Source organism: Mus caroli, chromosome 10 (assembly GCF_900094665.2).
Source record: "Mus caroli chromosome 10, CAROLI_EIJ_v1.1, whole genome shotgun sequence".
Classification (NCBI taxonomy): domain Eukaryota; kingdom Metazoa; phylum Chordata; class Mammalia; order Rodentia; family Muridae; genus Mus; species Mus caroli.
In genome coordinates, this window is record NC_034579.1 from 33,449,984 (window position 1) to 33,463,030 (window position 13,047).

Genomic DNA, 13,047 nt, shown 5'->3' on the forward strand with positions numbered 1-13,047 from the left:
TTTTTTTTTTTTTTTTTATTCCCAGAAGAAACACCTTTTGTGATACTTCAAAGACTCAGTATTTTGTTGTGTGATATCACAAACAAGTAACCAGTGAAAATGTTTTGCTTCTGCACCTCTATTGGTCAGTAATTAGCCTTCAATACTAATAACATGTATTTTTTTATTGTATTTTCATTGTATTGAATTCTGTGGTGATATTTTAAATATAACATGAAAGTATATTGAAAGTAAGCACTACAATTTTCTTTCTGCTCCCAAACATATAGGCATATATTTCTGCATTATCTTAGTCTCCTGCCACCCATTTCCTCTCCTAACATGTCTACCTGCACACTGTATTTCACCTCCCAAGCTCTATATCAACCCTGCTTCCTCTCCTGTGCTTGCATCCACATATTTATCTAAAGAATATTGTCTGTAGAAATTTCCTAGCTTAAAGCAGCTCATGTAGAGTCCCACATTTGCTGTCCCTCTTTATTTTGTTGCTATTTAGACATTAACCAGCTAAAACAGAGACCCTACTCTCATTTCCAGCCTCTTCATTAAACTTCATCATTTTTCTACTTTCTTCTATGATGTCTTTGTAGCTTGCAAAGTACAATCACTGACTATATTCCTTTTCTTGTTTATGAGCTCTTTGAAAAGCCATTCAGTTTAGGTTCTTTATCCAATTCATACTCAATCTTTCTTTTCTTTTCTTTTCTTTTCTTTTCTTTTCTTTTCTTTTCTTTTCTTTTTGGTTTTTGGTTTTTGGTTTTTGTTTGTTTCTTTGTTTCGTTTTGTTTCTTTTTGTTTTTCGAGACAGGGTTTCTCTGTGTAGCCCTGGCTGTCCTGGAACTCACTCTGTACACCAGGCTGACCTCGAACTCAGAAATTTGCCACTCTGCCTCCCAAGTGCTGGGATTAAAGGTGTGTGCCACCATGCTCCGCTACAGTCAATCTTTCTTATGTGAGATTAGCTTCACTCTTTCCAACTTTCCTTATAACTCTTCCATCTACCTGGAACATTTGTTCTTGAGTTTTCATTTTTTCTGAGTCTGTAGCATCTGCTGTAACTGTGTAAAATGATAACAAAAATATATTAGTTATTCATATTACAGGGGTATATTTTGAAATGCTCAGGACATGCTAGAGACTGCATTGCTAGGAGGAGCACCATGTGGATGGCCCCCTCAGCTTCTAAAAGATGATTCTTATTGTTCTTTAATTAAAATTGCCCTAGTTTATTGTAGTGTCTTTGGAATTTTGCTAATGCTCTTGATTTGAGATAGGATCAAGGTACATAGTTTTTGGCTCTCTGGAATTTTGAAGCTCAGGCTGCCCTTGAATTTATAGGCTCAATTCTCTTGCCTCTGCCTCTCTAGTGCTCAGATTACAGACATGTGCCACCACATTTAGCTTTGTTTCTTCAATTTCCCCTTTACTCTGTTTTGTATTGTTTAAATTAGTAACAGGACTCTTTTTATTAGATATTTTCTTCATTTACATTTCAAATGCTATCCTGAAAGTCTCCTATACACTCCCCCAGCCCTGCTTCCTAACCCATTCACACCTGCTTCCTGGCGCTGGCATTCCCCTGTACTGGGGCATATGATCTTCGCAAGATCAAGGGCCTCTCCTCCCACTGATGGCCAACTAGGCCATCCTCTGCTACATATGCAACTAGAGACACAGTCCTGGGGGTTACTCATTAGTTCATATGGCTGTTTCTCCTATAGGGTTGAAGACTCCTTTAGCTCCCTGGGTACTTTCTCTAGCTCCTTCTTGAGGGGCCCTGTGTTCCATCCAATAGATGACTATGAGCATCCACTTCTGTATTCGTCAGGCACTGACATAGCCTCACAAGAGATAGCTATATCAGGGTCATGTCAGCAAAATATTTCTGGCATATGTGTCTGGGTTTGGTGGTTGTATATGGGATGGATCCCTGGGTGGGGCAGTCTCTGGATGGTCCTTCCTTCTGTCTCAGCTCCAAACTTTGTCTCTGTAACTACTTCCATGGGTATTTTGTTCCCCATTCTAAGAAGTAACAGAGTGTCCACACTTTGGTCTTCCTTCTTCTTGAGTTTCATGTGGTTTGCATATTGTCTCTTGGATATTCTAAGTTTCTGGGCTAATATCTGCTTATCAGTGAGTGCATATCATGTGTGTTCTTTTGTGATTGGATTACCTCACTCAGAATAATATCCTTCAGATACATCCATTTGCCTAAGAATTTCATAAATTCATTCTTTTTAATAGCTGAGTAGTACTCAATTGTGTAAATGTACCACATTTTCTGTATCCATTCCTCTGTTGAGGGACATCTGGGTTCTTTCTAGCTTCTGACTATTATAAATAAGGCTGCTATGAACATAGTGTAGCATGTTGGAACATCTTCTGTGTATATTCCCAAGGGAGATATTGCTGGATCGTCCATACTATGTCCAATTTTCTGAGGAAATGCCAGACTGATTTCCAGAATGGTTGTTCTGGCTTGCAATCCCACCAGTAATGGAGGAGTGTTCCTCTTTCTTCAAATCCTCACCAACATGTGCAGTACCCTGAGGTTTTGATCTTAGGCATTCTGATTCGTGTAAACTGGAATCTCAGGGTCGATTGAATTTACATTTCCCTGATTATTAAGGACTTTGGACATTTCTTAAAGTGCTTCTCAACCAATTTGATTTCTCTTTTGTGAATTCTTTGTTTACATTGAAACCCCATTTCATTTGATAAGCCTCAATATTCTAATAATCTCATTATTTTATTTATAGGAAATTTAAATTTTTCACTAAACTTTAATATAATATAAAATATAACCTCTATTTTACTTTTGTTTTTAAAAGATATTATATCTGTTAATCAAATCCTTTAAAACAATAATTTTACTATCCTTTGTATAGCTCAGTATACTTAGACTTCTGGAGGTTGACAGGGTTGCCCAAGATTACAAACCAGCAAATGGCAAAACAATGGTTTGAAAGACTCTGGGACATGTATGTAGGTTTCTATGAATTCCCTATGGTCTTTTGATACTGTCTTAGTTTGGATTTTATTGCTGTGAAGAGACAATGTGACCAAGGCAATTCTTACAAAGGAAAATATTTAAATAGGGATGGCTTATAATTCCAGAGGTTTACACTGTTATCATCATGGTGAAAAGCATGGCAGAGTATAGGAAGACATGATGCTGGAGGACCTGAAAATTCTGCATCTTGATCCACCAGGCAGCAAAAGGAAACTAATGTCCCACCCTCGACACATCTTGAGCATAAAAGACCCCAAAGATCACCCCTAAAGTGGTACATTTCCTCCAATAGGGCCACACACATTCCAAAAAGGTCATACCTCCTAATAATGCCACTCTTTATCAGCCAATCATTTAAACACATGAGTATAAGGGGGCCATATCTCTTCAGACCACCATTAGTATCAATTACAAGTTAATCAAGTACTGATTCATGTCTATGTACTATTTCTTTAAAGAAGTAATAAAAATGATCTGCTTCTTAATACTTTTTCTATTTATTTTGTTTATAAAATAAATAATAATTCCCTTCTTAGGATTAAGACAAAATAGAACATTAAAAGTAAAAACAAGTGGCTGGAAAGATAGCCCAATGTTTGAGAACACTGGCTGATTTCACAAATGACCTGGGTTTGCTTCATAATGAGTTGGACAATATGCTTATAAAATTGAAAAATAAATGATATCTTTTTCAAATATTTAAGAGGATACTTCTTAAAATCTTAGTCATTTTTCTGTCCTCAGTGTATTTTCTGCATGTGGTGATGACCTTTCCCCATTGGCCTTAAGAAACTGTTACTATTGCCATTTGTTTCATGTGTTGGAACAAAGTACATACTTTTTTGCCACAGGCAGAGGAACAGAATCTCCCCATCCAGAGGGTTTTGAGATGTCAGAAGTTCCTGAGAGTTATTATGTGACAAGACTGATCTCTAGCAAAAGCAGGCAATGAAATTCCTTCCTGGCGCCTACTGCAGTGAATTTCAAGAATGGTAACAGACTTAGTTTAGGGCTTTAAACCTATCAGTCTGAGATCAGTAGCCCAGTCTGGTTGGCTCTGGATTCCAAATTCCAGCTGTTAGAACTTGGTTCTGAGAGATCACTTTGTCTTGGTTAGGAACTTTGAAGATGAACCCAGCTAAGACCATGTGCTATAACATTTTTTATACACAAACTAAACCCAAAACACAAATCATTCTATTGAACACCAGGCTTTTCTTTTTGATGAGGAATTCAGGTTGACAGCAGGCTATCTGTAGTTTGAGTATGAGTTTCCAAGCAAAATATTTGAGCAACTGCATGACTAGTAATGTGGTTTGGGGCTTCTATTTCAAAATCTTTGCAGCCCATTAATTGATGTCATGAAAAGAAACTTCATTGAGGGGTTCATGCTCATTGTATGTATTAGACTCTAGAGTTGATGTATTTGTTGTCACTACACAAAGAGAAAATCAAAGAGAAAAATCAAAAGGACAGAGTGAGTCACAGAGAGGCCTAGAATCTGAAATCTTCAACTTAATATTATTCCCTGTTTAGGATTTTCAGGGCTATCTATGAGGCAGTTTAGCAGTTGGTTGATAGTGTAAACTTTCTTTTAGAGAGAAAGGTAAACTTTTAGCTCCACTTGCATTTCCCCATGAAAGAAACTTAACTAAAAATCACTCATCAGCAAAATGAATGCTTCAAGTTGGGTACTGTTGGGAACATTCCACAAGAATACTGTGTTTATCCGCCCCAGTAGACTTAACTATGCTCTTAATTTTCTTTTCTAAAGTATATTTAAGTGATTGCCTGTCATACTTAACAAAAATTGAATTATTAATAGCCATAGGACACTTGTCTCATCCTTTATTTGCATTTGTGCATTTAGATCTTATAACTGAGTTATGTATTAACTCATTTTCACTATGACTATTTTATTGGTGAAAAAACTGAGCTCAGCAGGAAGTTGGGTAATTTTCTCAGACTCTCACAGCAAAAATGTAGAATAGTTAAGAGGCAACTTTGATGTTGACATAAGAATGAAAGAAAACAATGGATGGGAAGGCAGATTTTGTTTGTAAAGTTGTATTATGTTTATTACGTGTGTGTGTGTGTGTGTGTATGTGTGTGTGTGTGTGAGAGAGAGAGAGAGAGAGAGAGAGAGAGAGAGAGAGCTTGATTGATGAAAGTCTAATCATCTTGCTTGGTAGAAAGCACCTTTCCATGCTGAGCCATATCATTGATCTAGAAGGTAATGTTTTAATTGTGAAACTCATTCATTCTTTGAACTTCCCTAATACTTGTGTGGAATGCTTATCAACAATGCAAATATTTGAAATAATAAGGCCACATCCTTGGTAACATTGTTCTTCATATTATTATGGCTTAATTTTTTTGTGACTGATAAGAACTTTTGGTAAGTCAACTCTAGTATTACTAGTGTTGGAAAGCATTGTAGATAGTACATAAAGTTAGATATAGGAACCCCAAATCTCTGATTCTTCCATGCCACCAAGAAAGTGAAGTATTAATTAATCACTAAGAAATATGATGTGTTCTTCCATCCCTTCTACCCCTTCTGCCTGATCCTGACTGCTGGAGCAGAATCCTAGTTGGTGTGCTTCCATGAAGACTCTATATCCATTTCATAGAGAACCTGCTGCACCCAGCTCAGTTGGACCCACTGCACTCAGAGCAGTGGAGAAATTGGGGACCCTCTGCACTCAGAACAGTTGAGGTTTGGCTGCAATCAGTATAGTTGAACAATAGCTTGACTGCTCCGCCGAAGACCCAACAATCTGAAGGCCTCTCAGGAGATCTACTGCAGACAGGGCAACAGATCAGCAACTTCTCTGCTCCTGTAAAAGCTCCTAGTTGTAAGGCCTCACAGGTGATCTAATACAGCCAGGCCAGCAAGCCTACCAGGAGATGTGAAGCAACCAAGGGACAAAAGGGGCAGACTCCATATAGTCACCGAGATCAACAAACACCAGGGATTTCCAGATGGCAAAAGATCATAAGCAACAGAAGCAAAAATATGTGGGCATCATCAAAACTCAGTTCTCTTCTCCCACCATAGCAAGCCCTGAATGCACCAACACACCTGAAAATCAGGAATCTGTCCTAAAATCCTATCTTATGAAAATAATAGAGTACTTTAAGAAGGCTATCATCAACTCACTGAAAGAAATACAGGAAAATACAGGTAAACAGGAGAAGGAATTGAATATAGTGACCCAAGACCTAAAAGTGGAAGTGGAAACAATAAAGAAAACACAAATGGAGGTAAACCTGGAAATGGGAAACCTAAGAAAGAGACAGGAATTACAGATGTGAGCATTACCAACAGAATACAAGAGACAGAAGAGAGAATCTGAGGTGTAGAAGATATGGTAGAAGAGATTGACACAACTGTCAGAAAAAAAACAAAACAAAAACAAAAACAAAAAAAAACATAAAGAACTCCTAACCCAAAGTTTCCAAGAAATAAAGAACATAATGAAAAGACTAAATCTAAGAATAATTGGAATAGAGGAGAATGAAGATTCCCAGATCAAAGGACCTAAAAATGTCTTCAACAAAAATCATAGAAGTAAATTTCCCCAACCTAAAGAAAGAGATGGACATAAAGGTACAAGAAGCATATAGAACACCAAATAAATGGGACCAGAAAAGAAAATCTTCTTATCACATAATTATCAAAACACTAAAGGCACAGAGCAAAAAAAAAATATTAAAAGCTGCAAGGGAAAATGGCCAAGTATCATACAAATGTAAGCCTATCAGAATTACACCAAACTTCTCAACAGAAAGTATGAAAGCCAGAAGAGCCTGGTCAGAGATCATGCAGACTCTAAGAGAACACATTTGCCAGCCCAGGCTGCTATAATAAGCAAAACTCTCAATCAATATAGATGTAGAAACCAAAATATTCCAGGACAAAACCAAATTCAAGCAGTATCTATCTACCAATCCAGCCCTACAGAAGATGGTGGAAGGAAAACTCCAACACAAGGAAGGTATATATACCAAAGAAAAGAGAAGATATTAAGCATCTCACAACAAAACCAAAAGGAGACTACTACAAACACATAAAGCCACGTATACAAACAAGCATATCATGAACCAACAGTCACCTGTCTTTAATATCTCTCAATATTAATGGACCCAACACACTCATAAAAAACATAAGCTAACAGACTGAATATGGAAACAAGATCCATCATTTTGCTGCTTTCAAGAAACACAGCTCAACAACAAAACAGACACTATCTCTGAATAAAAGGATAGAAAAAGTTCTTCCAATCAAACAGTCACAGGAAACAAGCACGAATTGCCATCCTAATATCCAATAAAATAGATTTTCAACAAAATGTTATCAAGTGTGATGAGGAAGGACACTTCGTATTTATCAAAGGAAAAATCCGCCAAGAGAAAGTTTCAATTCTGAACATCTATGCCCCAAATGCAAGGGCACCNAAATTCATAAAAGAAATTTTACTAAAACTCAAAGCACACATTGAACCCCACACAATAATAGTGGGAGATTTCAGCACACTACTCTCACCAATGGACAGGCCATTGAAACAGAAACTAAACAGAGGCGCTGTGAAACTAATAGAAGTTATGAACCAAATCAATTTTACGGATACCTACAGAACAAAAGAATATACCTTCTTCTCAGCACTTCATGGAACCTTCTCCAAAATTGACCATATAATTGGTCACAAACCATTCTTCAACCACTACAAAAAGTTATAAATAATACCATGCATCCTATCAGATTACCATGGCCTAAGGTTGTTCTACATTAACAGCAAAAGCAGAAATCCCACAAACACATGGAAATTGAATAACGCTTTACTCAATGATAACTTGGTCAGGAAAGAAATAAAGGAAGACACTAAAGACTTCCGAGAATTTAATGAAAATATTGATATATCATACCCATACCAATTGTATCCCATAAGGACACAATGAAAGCAGTGCTAAGGGGAAAAACCATATTACTAAGTGCCCTGGTAAAGAAAATGGAGAGATCTTACACTAGTAACTTAACACCAGACCTGAGAGTTCTAGAACAAAAGGAAGCAAATGCACCCAAAATGAGTAGATGGTAGCACATAGTCAAACTTACAGCTCCAAATCAGGGCTAGAAATGATGGAGGAGGATGAGTACAGTGATTGTTTTCACTATTTGCAGATGATATGATAGTATACATACCCCCTCCATTCTACCAGAGAACTTCTCCAGCTGATAAACAACTGCAGCAAAGTGGCTGGGTATAAAGTTAACTCAAATAAATCGGTAGATTTATATTATACAAATGATAAAGCAGATGAGAAAAAAAATCAGGAAAACAACTTCCTTCACAATAGTCACCAAAATATCTTGGAGTAACTCTAACCAAATAAGTGAAAGACCTGTATGACAATAATTTCAAGTCTCTCAAGAAAGAATTTGAAGATCTCAGAAAATAGAGAGATCTCCCATGCTCATGCATTGACAGAATTAATATAGTAAAAATGACCATCTTACCAAAGGCAATCTACAGATTCAGTACCATCCCCATCAAAATCCCAACACAATTCTTCAAAGACATGGAAAGAGCAATTCTCAAATTTTTCTGGAAAGGCAAAAAACCCAGAATAACGAAAACAAATTTTAACAATAAAAGAATGACTGGGGGAAATCACCATCCCTGACCTCAACCTTTACTACAATAGTAATAAAAACTTCATGGTATTGGTACAGAGACAGACACATTGATCGAGGGAACAGAATTGAAGACACAGAAATAATACCACACACTTACACACTTTTGCTTTTTGACAAAGACACCAACAATATACAATGGGAAAAAAAAAAGAAAGCATCTTCAATCAATGATGCTGGTCTAACTGACTGTCTATATGTATGTAGAAAATGAAAATAGACCCGTATTTGTCATCTTGTACAAAGCTCAAGTCCAAGTGGATCAAGGACCTCAACATAAAACCAGATACACTGAATTTAATAAAAGAGAAAGTAGGAAAGAGATTTAAATTCATTGGCACAGGGGAAAATTTCCTAAACAGAATTCCAATGGCTCATACTCTAAGGTCAAGAACTGATAAATGGGACCTCCTGAAACTGGAAAGCTTCTGTAAGGCAAAGGACAAATAAACAACCTACAGATAGGGAATATATCTTCACTAACCCCACATCTGATAGATGGCTAATATCTGAAATATACAAAGAACTCAAGAAGGTAAATGCATGCACACACACACACACACACACACACACACACACACACACACAAAACAACAACAACAACAAACAATGCAATCAAAGAATGAAGGATAGAAGTAAACCGAGAATTCACAACAGAGAAATCTTGAATGGTTGAGAAGCCCCTAAAGAACTGTTCAAAGTCCTTAGTGATCAGAGAAATGCAAGTCAAAACAACCCAGAGATTCCATCCCACACCTGACATTCTGACTGGTGAGTCAGAATGGCTAAGATCAAAACCTCAGGTGACAAAACATGTTGGTAAGGATGTGGAGAAAGAGTAACACTCCTTCATTGCTGGTAGAATTGCAAACTGGTACAACCACTCTGGAAATCAACCTGGAGGTTCCTCAGCAAATTGAAAATGGATCTACCTGAAGACCCAGCAGTACTGCTCTTGGGAATATACCCCACCCTGCCACAGGGGGATGTGTTTGATTATATTCATAGCAGCCTTTTGTGATAGCCTGAAGCTGGAAACAACTCAGATGTCCCTGGACAGAAGAATGAATACAGAAAATGTAGTTCATTTCCACAATGGAATACCACTCAGCTCTTAAGAATGAGGATATCCTGAGTTTTGCAGGCACATGTATAGAACTAGAAAATGGGGTAACTCAGACCCAAAAGTTCATGCATGGTATATAGTCACAAATAAGTAGATATTAGAAAGAAAAAAGGACAGAATACCCAAGATACAGTCCACAGAAGTCAAAAAGGTCATCAAGCTGGATGGTCCAAGTGAGGAAGTGAGGACACCCCAGTTTCACTTGGGAGGGAGAAGAAAGTAATTACAAGGGGGAGGGAGGGAAAGACCTTGGGAGGGCAAATGGATGGGGGCTGGGTGTGGAGAAGAGGGGAACCTGATCTGGCATTGGGTGAGGGAAAGAACTGAAGCCCTTAGAGCCAGCAAATGAATGAATACAATTAACTTCAGCAGCTAGAAGGATGGGGGACTCTCCAGAATGCTCCAGAGACCTTGGAGATGAGAGACTGTCAGGACTCTAAGGGAGGGACCTTAGATGAAATGCATGACAGTAAGGAGAGGGAACTTAAAGAGCCCACCTCCAGCAGAAAGACAGGGCATCAAGTGAGGGAGGGTGCTGCCATCCCACAGTCAAAGCTCAGATCCATAATTGTTCCTGTCTGAAAGAACTACAGGGATGGAAATGGAGAGGAGCCTGAGGAAAGGAGGTCCAGTGACAGTCCCAAAGTGGGATCCAGCTCAAGGGGAGGTCCCAAGGCCTGTCATTATTACTGTGGCTATGGAGTGCTCACAAAATGGGACTTACCATGACCTCCTTAAGAAAGACCCAACATGAAGCTGAAAGAGTCAGATACAGTTATTTGCACCCAACCAATGGACAGAAGCTGCTGACCACTGTTGTTGAATTAGGGAAAAGCTGGAAGAAGGTGAAGAGGAGAGTGACCCTGTAGAAGCACCAGCTGTCTCAATTAATCTGGACCCCTGAGGTCTTTCAAACACTGGACCTCCAGACAGACAGCATACACCAGCTGATATGAGACCCCCAACACATATACAGCAGAAGACTGCCAGGTTTGGGTTCAGTCAGAGAAGATGCACCTAACCTTCAAGAGACTGGAGGCCCCAGGGAGTTTAAAGGTCTTGTGGGGTGGGAGGTGAGGAGTGGGAACATCCTCGTGGACACGGGACTGAGGTATGGGATGTGGAACAGTTGGAGGGTAGACCAGGAGGGTAATAAAATCTGGAGTGTAAATAAATAAATAAATAAATAGATGAATAAATAGATAAACGATTTTTAAAAAAAGAAAGGACAGTGAATTGGCCTGGAAATAGAAGTCCTCTTTGGTGATCATGAGTTTGTGTCACTTTTATGAACTGACATGAAAGTTAAATTATATTCACTTTTCTTCTTTGGATGAAAATGAGAATATAACATGTATCAACTTCCTAAGGTTATTTTAGAGAGTATATATGAATGACTTAGAAAATAATAGCACTATCTTTTAAAAACCTGTTTGAAACATTTAAGAAACAGTGAGAATCATGATCTATGTTAAAATGAATAAAAACTTAAGAGAATTGAGTAGAAAGATAAAGGCTACATGAAAGATCAACTCTGGCAGACACTTATACCATAAAGAGAGATGTACATACATACACTATTAAATATTCACAGACATAAAGCTCATTTTGGCAGACACTAAGTATCATCATAAGTAATCTGAGCCTGGCATGTTGGTCTCCTGTAATCTTAGCACTTGGGAGGTGGAGTTAGAAAGATACAGAACTAAGGCCATTCTAATCTGTTTTGTTTTGAGCTTAGCCCAGGTTATAAGAGAGCATTTTTCTTAAGAAGAGGACAGGTAAGTTCTCCTGCAATGTGTTCTCACTCTGTGCTCAAACCCTCAAGTTTTATCCTGTGATGTTCTCAGCATATGTGGATCCCCATCAGTCTGTACCAAATACTTGAGAGAATTTCATTCTCTTTCTTTCATTTAATAAGGAAACATGTTCTATATTTTTTTCTGTTCACAGATAATTAACACTAAACAATTGCAATCATGTTAATTTTCCAAATATGGTAATTATTTTAAAAAATCTTTATTCCTTCATAAATCATTTGTAATGAAATCGATGTTCTGATCAGACAACTGAACTCACAACTGTTTAGTACTTAAAACTCATATAAATCAACTTTATTTTTCTGAGTCAGGTTCTCTTTCATGCAAAGAGAAATAGATTCAAATTAATGTATGTGATAATGTTTCTGGGGATATCAACTTGTTTTTATAAGTAATGCTCAAATGTGAATGTACACAAGCCATATGGCTTGCATTCGGCTAAAATAGCCACACACCAGAAGCTTAATGATAAGTGGCTTGGAAAATGTTTGGAATGTGTAAGATTACGTTTAATGATCCAGTTTTATGGTTTCAACTAAAAAGCCACAAATGGAAAATATCTAAACACAGCAGGAATGGCATTTCAGTGTAGCCTATGTGCCCACAAAGGACTCAGCTTGAAAGTCTTGAAACCTGTCATTGAGAGAAAGGATATCACATTCCAGGATTCTGTGTGGTTTTAATATTTTTGATAAACATGAAGTCACAATGTTAGTGACTTAATATTGGAAAGAATTAGTAAAGCCATTCATTCATCAATTTAGTTTATCATTTATAGTAAATAATTAGTGTGCATATTATAATTAACTTCAAATATGAATGGAATGAATGATATAATGAATGTTTTTACTAATTCTCTCTAACACTAAGACTCTAACATGTGTGTGGGTGGTTATGAATATTTCAAAATCCCATTTTCTACTTTGGAAACCTTTAAGATTAAAAAGAAAACTAAGCATGTAGCAAATGTCTTTAAAACTTGAGACAAGTTCTATCTCTGCCAACCAGCATTGAGACGCTTCTGTGCTTGACAGCCCCCTCTTGGACAGCCTTCTTTAGTGTGATGTCCTTCTCTGATTCTGGGAGTTAGTTCACTCTGCATGGGAAGGTTTTTACTATCAGGGCATTGTACATAAGTGCAACATAACCAAGGAAGAAGGTAAAGATATCATCATTCTCCGTTTTTGGGGAAAAAAGACTTCTGTGTGACTCACAGTGTCGTGTTTTATAAAAAAAAAAAAAAAAGAGAACCAAGATATGTTTTGCAGAGCAGGATATGGTGAGGTGGGTGTAGAATAGAGTTTATTTGGGGGCATGGGAAGAGGAGTTGAAAAGAGAAGAGAGAGAGAGAGAGAGAGAGAGAGAGAGAGAGAGAGAGAGAGAGAGAGAG